Here is a 7,726-nt window from a genome sequence, read left to right as displayed (position 1 = left end):
GGGAAGGAAAGTGGGGAGGGGTGGTGACTGGGGCTCGGAACCTCCTCACCCTGACTTCACATCACACCGTGGACATTCTTTCTACTCAGTACAGTTTGTGACCCTCCAGGAGTTACCAGTGCCACTCACAAGGACAGGACATCTGGCCCACTTGCCTCTCGGCAGTGAGGCTACCTACCCCTCACAGGGACGCATATTAGAGCAGTGTTTTCTTTTCTGTTGCCCTCAGGGAGACCTGAGAATCCTCCTCGTGGGCTAGGGACCACAGAAACTACCAGTGACCGTCCCCAAAGAATGCAGCACCAAGGCTGGAAAAAGAAGTCCACATACTGTTATTAAATAGTTAACTCTTACAACTCAAACAGTCTAGCACGTTCTGTTCTTTTGTTTGGACCTCTATACCATTGAGACAACCTACAAGGCAGTGTTCAAATTCAGATTTCTTGGATTCCCCCAGAGCAGAGAAGCCAGCTCCCAGCTGGCAGCTTGCTCCTTCCTTCTTCTGCCGTGAGCACCCGCAGTTCTGTGAATCCAAGCTGTGGCCAGCTCCACAGGGCCACCCTCAGACATGCATTGTCATGACAGGTTAGGACTGGGGAAGGGGGGCTGCATGAACCTTATAGCATAATATGCAATACTCTGGACTCCCTGGGCTCCTGATGAACATGCCTCTTCAATCCTGCATTCCTGCCTTCTGGGCAGAGACAGCAAAGGTAGCAAGATGGCATCCCCTAAAGCAAAAGGATTCTTTCTCTGGGCCAGGGTAGGTGGAGTTGGCTTGTGGCTGGGCTGAAAATAGCATGTTAAAGAATATAGGGAGTTCCTTGAGCAGCAATGGAACAGTGGTGGGCTCCAGCAAGTCTCTGAAGTGATAAAAGTAGATAGTAGACACAGACAATTTTGAGTCTACCCAAAATACCACAAGATACATGGTATAGCTATGGAGTCTTGGGGAAGCTCCCCTAAATGCTCGGTGCCTCAGTTTCTTCATCAGTGAGTCGTCAGGTGGATCAGGCAAGATTAACAGTCTCTCAGCCCCAGACAACTAGGTTGAAGCAGACGTGAGACTCTCAGCTTGAGGTTCAACGAGGATTTTTATCTGCTCCAACCTCCACCACACAAACAATAAAACCAGAATCTTGCTCTGGAATTTTCCCTAGGTGACTCAAGTACAGACAGAATTAGGGCCCACAGGACTAGATGATTCCTCCTTAAGACATTCCACCCCCTCAGCCAGAGAAGAAGAGCAGAGCCACAGACTCCAGGGAGGGTCTGGCAGTAAGGACAGTGCTGCCTGCTGGGGTTGTCCCCACAAAGCAGACTGTTCAGCCTGGAAGTGATAAAGTCCCTCTGTTGGGATGACCTGCCACACCTAGACCTCCTGGGGCCCAGATCTGCAGCTTAAAGACCACATTTTTCAAAACTGACAGGAACGGGAGTCTCATATAGGGAGTGTGTTTTAGATACCCAAATCATAGCATGTTCAGGACAATTCCATGGCTTCCGTAAGCAGCAGAGGGGATTATGGTGATGGGGATTGTCTGGAAATCTGAGAGTAAACATCAAAGTGTGCTTTCCATTTATATATGTTTTTTTCTGTATTTGGTTGTTTTATAAACTTCATCATCAATGTTATTAATCATGTGAGAGCATTATCCCACTTTTCACCATCATCACCACTACCACCACCACATTACCACCATCATCATCACCACTACCATCACCACCACCATCACCATCACCACCATCACCACCATCACCACCACCATCACCACCACCACCATCACCACTACCACCACCACCATCACCACCATCACCACAACCACTACCACCATCACCACAACCACTACCACCATCACCACCACCACCACCATCACCACCACCATCACCACCACCATCACCACCACCACCACCACCACCAGCAGCAGCAGCAACAGCAGCAGCAGCATTACCATTTGAAATGAGGTCTCACTGTGTTGCCCAGACCAGCCTTGGAGCTTTCTGACTCAAAGGATCTCAATCTCCTGAAGAGTTGGAAGTGTAGGTGCATACCATTGTGCCTAGCTCCAGCTCGTAGTTGAGGAAAGGCTGAGAGGTTAGGAGAAATATGGCTGCTTGCTCAAGGCTTACATCCCTGGGGTTCAAACTCTGCTCCAGTATTAAAACCAAAATCTTCCTTCAGGGTTGGGCCTTCCATAAAAGCAGCTGGGAGAAAATACTCAGCAGAGCTCGTCTGTGTGGTGTGTGTACAAGTATACATGTGTGCTTGTGTGGTTGCCAGATGTCAGTATTAGACGACTTCATCACTTCCTACCTTACCTCTGTGTGTGCACGCGTGTGTGTGTGTGCACATGCATGGGCACATGTGTGTGTGTGTGTATGTGCATCTGCGTGCATGTGAGTGTGTGTATGTGTGTGCGTGTGTGCATTCGCGTGAGTGCACGTGAATGTATATGTGTGTGTGCTTGTGAATGCAAGTATGTGTATGTCTGTACATGTGTGCATGTACGCGTGTGCGTTTGGGTGTGCGTGTGCAGGTGCATGCATTCTACAGTGCATGTGAGGTGGTCCTAGGGCAACCTCTAGTGTTGCTTCTCACCTTCCATCTTATTCGATGCACAGTCTCTAGTTCACTGCTTATATGCCAGGCTAGACCTGGGGCCTTCCAGAGACTTTCCTATTTCCACCTCCCATCTCATTGTGGCACTGGAATTACACACACACACACACACACACACACACACACACACAAAACTGTGCCTGGAATTGTAATCTCAGGTCAGCATGCTTGCAAAGCACTTATTTACAACACCATTGCCCCAGCCCCTCTCCATCTAGTTATTTGAGATGCAGTCTCTCACTGAAACTAGCCCTCTCCTGTTAGTCTAGGCTGGCTGGCCCATAAGCTCTGGAGATCTACCTGTATCCCCAACCACCTCTGGAGTTACAGACTCACACCACAGCCTTTTACATGGGTGGTAAGGATCTGACCTCAGACCCTCATGCTTACAGAGCAGGCTCTCAATCAACTGAGCCGTCTCCCCAACCCCAGAACTTGTTTTTAAAGGAAGCCATGGTGAACCCCTGTAGGAGGAGCTAAAGTGGGAGGAGTAAGGAGAGGAAGAGGAGAAGGAAGAGGAGGAGCTAGGAGAGGGAGAGATGAGAGAGAGGGGAACATGGAGGCTGATGTCCACGTGTCCCTGGCAGTCAAAGGTAGTTGGTATATCTAGGTTGGGTATTGGGTTACACTTCTGATTGTAAGGGCATCTTGTTATTGATCATCACTAAATATATAATTATATTTAGTAATTTATAATATTATATATATATTAGATTCTCTTTTAGAGAATCTAAGCATTAGAGTCTCATTTGTACCGAGTCTGTGTGGTTGGCGGGATGGTCTGGGCTTGACCTGAGGCTGCTTTTCAAATAATTACTTCAACAACCCCCTCTCCTCCCAGGGTGTCCTCATCTTGATCATCACACAGACATGTTAATATCTGAGCCTATAAATATCACGGAACCTTCCAGGGAAGTTTGGAAAAGGGAGCGATAAGAGAGGGGACAGTTGGCCGGGCGGTGGTGGCGCATGCCTTTAATCCCAGCACTTGGGAGGCAGGCAGAGGCAGGTGAATTTCTGAGTTCGAGGCCAGCCTGGTCTACAGAGTGAGTTCCAGGACAGCCAGGGCTACACAGAAAAACCCTGTCTCGAAAAAAAAACCAAAAAAAAAAAAAAGAGGGGATAGTTTCTGTCTAAATCAGAGTTCATGGTTTGCATGAAACAATTGTTCTCCATGCTGGTTTTTTTTTTTTTTTTTAAATAAAAGGTCTGGGGGTATAGAATACTTGCCTATCATGTTCAAGGCCCTGTGCTTGATTTCATATGCTACCTACAACTGTGCACAGTGATGCATGTCTGTAATCCCTGCACGGGGGAATGAAGACGGGAGCATCAGAAGTTCAAGGTCATCCTTGGCTATGTGTCAAGCCTAGGTTACAAGAAACATTGCCAGGTGCAGGTTGGGAGAAGAGAAGGAAGGGGGAGGCAGATCACTGTACAGGAGAGACCACAGCGTCATCTCTATAGTCATGATGAGGCAAGCTTTAGAAGTGGCCGGAACTAGTTCTTCCTCCCTCTGCCCCATCCCAGGTTAGGAGAGACTCAGATTCACTATTGACTAAGGGGCTGTTCGGTCTCTCTCTTGGAGAAGCCGGATTCCCTGCTGTAGCAGTGAAGAACATGCGCCTCACAGTGATTGGTCCACAGTGACTGTGCAGGCCAGCTCTGCAGCCTGCCTGATTCTGAGACAAGCTCAATTCTGAGACTTGCTTTTCCTGGTCGGAGTCAAGGATGGAGGTAGAACAGTCCACGTCAGATGTCTAGCAGTGGCTTTCTACCTGGTCCTTCAGAACCAATCTGCTTGGCCTCCTCCTCCTCCGTCACATCCTTGAGATGAAAGGAAGTGACAGTGTTATCTGCTGGAGAACCCCATGAGGTGTTCATCACCCAGGACTTCTTGTGTGACATGGCAGGAAGCACAGGCTGTCACGTGAAGATGTTCTATGTTTCTCCCACCAGATATCAGTGAAACAACAAAAATCCAACCATGCTAGGTGGTCGTGCCTTTAATCCCAGCACTTCTGAAGCAGGTGCAGCTAGCTCTCTGTGATTTCAAGGCCAACCTATTCTATATAGGTCTATAATGAGTTCCAGACCAGCTAGGGCTACACAGTAAAACCCCTCTCAGAAAAAAAAAATATTCGAACAAACCCCCACAATCTATGACTCTGAAGCCTTGAGTTGCTGGGGAAAGCTCAGAAGAAATAGTATCGTGCAACTTACATGTTGTAAGGGGCACAGGCACCATCACATCAAGTAAAAAGGTTTCTGATACAGCACAGGGTCTTTAAGATATCAGAAAAGAACAAATGCCTGAATAAGTACATATTTTGAGACCCTACATGCCTCTTTGGGAAGTCCTTCCTGGGTCAGTTTACATACACAGCTGGGCTTCTGACCCAAGAGTCCTGGTTTAGCTCGATTACCCATCACCCTCAATACACCCATCTTGAAAGCTGTAGGTGCCAGTCTATATACTGGATAGATGCTATCCAAGGAGATCTGAGGGGCTCTGGCAGCAGGCAGGCTGGCAAGAGCAGGGAGGGGAGAGGGGAAGCACTGGGACAAAGCAGTGAGACTGCGCTGCTCAGAGGGAGGGTACAGAAGGGAGTTGGGAGGATGGGGGGGGCTCAGCTAGCAAGTGAGATTGCAGTGGCTAGAAACCTAGGTTGGGGCCACCAGGAGGGAAGTGACTGAGGCAAGCCCAGACAGCTTCCAGTGGCAAAAGCTTCAGGAGAGAACTCTCTTCCCGAGGAAGTGTTAAAAGTCTTATAGACAGAAGCTCTCAGACGATGATGTATGTAACCCTCACACCTTTATTCCTTCTGGATAGGATCTTATATACATTTTGGGATGGGCTTGAGTCTGACTTCAGATGCCTTCTATTGGCTTGGTCTGAGAAGTTGGGGATGCTTCATCTACATGTGGAGGGGGTGATTGTTATGATCCTTCCCATGGGGTGCCGTGGTCACGTGACAAGGACTTGGTTGGGAGCCGGTGAAATGCCTACAGTCCTATGGTATGAGGTGACAGGATTTCCAAACCCACTCAACCTTACCAAGTTTCCTGGCATGCCCCACAAGCAGGGTCAGTATTTGAACCCAGATCTGACTCAGAAACTTCAATAAGTAAGTTTACTCCAGCTTCTAAAAGTTCCAGCCGGCAACAGGATCACCCATTAGAGAAGAGGTATACCGCCTCAAACCCCAGAGACAGTTCTTTTTTTTTTTTTTTTTTTTTTTTTTTTTTGGATATTTTATTTACATTTCAGATGCCATCCCCTTTCCCCATTTTCCCTCCCTAGAAAACCCGTATCCCATCCCCCCTTCTCCTTTTTGCTTTTTTTTTTTTTTTTTTTTTTTGGTTTTTTCGAGACAGGGTTTCTCTGTGTAGCCCTGGCTGTCCTGGAATTCACTCTGTAGACCAGGCTGGCCTCGGACTCAAAAATCCGCCTGCCTCTATCTCCCAAGTGCTGGGATTAAAGGCGTGCGCCACCACCGCCTTTTATATACCCAGAGCCAGTTCTTAGAAAAGACTCAGCAAAGGTTTGCAGTTACTTCATGGGGATCAACATGCTCCTCCTCAGGCTCCACCCGTGCCCCAGTCTGGACAGCTGTGGAGACCCCTCCCCCACCTTCCACCAGAGATTTTTGACCCTGGTGGCTGCCTAGGTTGAAACCTAACAGAAAGGGAAATCAGGTCCTCCCCTCCCCCCACCAAAGCGATAACTTGGGAGCTCCTGCCTGGTTGTCACCGCAGGATGACAGTGGGGATGGAGCACCTGCAACTGAACTTTTTAAACTACAATTTGTCTCTGGGTCTGTCCACAAACCTGACAACTTCTGGGCGAGCTCCTTCCTTTGGAGGAACTGTGACAGCAAGCAGAGATGTCGGGAGGCCTGTAGACTGAGGATGGATGCTTGGGAGTGGGCAGGGCCTGTGAGTGTAGCGGACCTGCCATTTTCAGATGAGGGCATGGTCTGTTGATGAGAAACGGTGCGGTGCTCGAGGATTATAAGCTGGGTTCAAGCGGTTTGCATAGAATGTTCCAGGAAGGAGGAGAAGGCAGAGTTGAGCAGCATCCTGCAAAGAATCCATCTTCCCCGTGGTTCCCACTGAGCTTTCAAAAATGTGTATTCTACCTATTGCAGTGCCTGCCCACCCCCCCATTGATCTCTGGCCCCGTGCTCCCCCCACATGTCTGTGTCGTACCCCCCCCCCCCACTTGCCACTACCCCATCTTCAAAGTAAATGCACATTTCACAATGCAGGATTAGAACATTTTCATTCAGTTCTAGTCAAACAATTTACAGTATGTTAAAATATTTAAGCATTAAGTTACTATTCCTAATTTGCTTTCCACTACTGTGATAGACATCATGACCAAATAGATGAAGAAAAAACACAGCTCGTTTTACAGCCTGCAGTCCATCAAGAAGCAAAGTGTGGACAGGAACCTGGAGGCAGCGACTTGAAGGGTTCTTTCAGCCTCCCTTGCTTTGTGTCTGGAATGCCTGCCACTCAATAGCAGGTATGTCCTGCTATGGGTCAACACACCCTGCTTCATGACAGAAATCGTATTTCCTGTTCCCTCCCACACAGCCCTTCTGCTCTTCACCCAGAACATCAGTGTTGGTGGCCACTTGCTTCTCACAGGGCATGTGGGGTTAGCATTCACCATGCACTTCTGCTTGTGAGGTTCTGAGGGGGGAGGGGGCTGGGAAAGAGATATTTAGTTTCATCTTGATGCAGCCAACTGACTAAGAGGCACTGTTAGCTTAGGCTCCTTCCAGGGACCTAGCAATGGCTATGTCACCATCTGCCACCATTAGCTGTAGCCACCAGGTGCCCATGGCATATAAAAGGACTGCTCCCAGTTTTCTGAGGAAATGTCAAATTGATTTCCAAAGTGCTTGTGCCAGTTTGCACTCCCACCAGTGATGGACGAGAATTCCCCTTCTCCGAATTCTCGCCAGTGCGTGCTATCTCTTGAATTTTGATCTTAGCCATTCTGATGGGTGCAAGATGGAACCTCAGAGTTGTTTTGATTTGCACATTTGCTCAAAAAAAAAAAAAAAAAGATTTGAACATTTTTTTTTTTAAGTG

The sequence above is a fragment of the Arvicanthis niloticus genome, chromosome 22 (genome assembly GCF_011762505.2).
Source record: "Arvicanthis niloticus isolate mArvNil1 chromosome 22, mArvNil1.pat.X, whole genome shotgun sequence".
Taxonomy (NCBI): Eukaryota; Metazoa; Chordata; class Mammalia; order Rodentia; family Muridae; genus Arvicanthis; species Arvicanthis niloticus.
The sequence above is the reverse complement of the archived record's forward strand: the minus strand, read 5'-3'. Positions refer to the sequence as shown.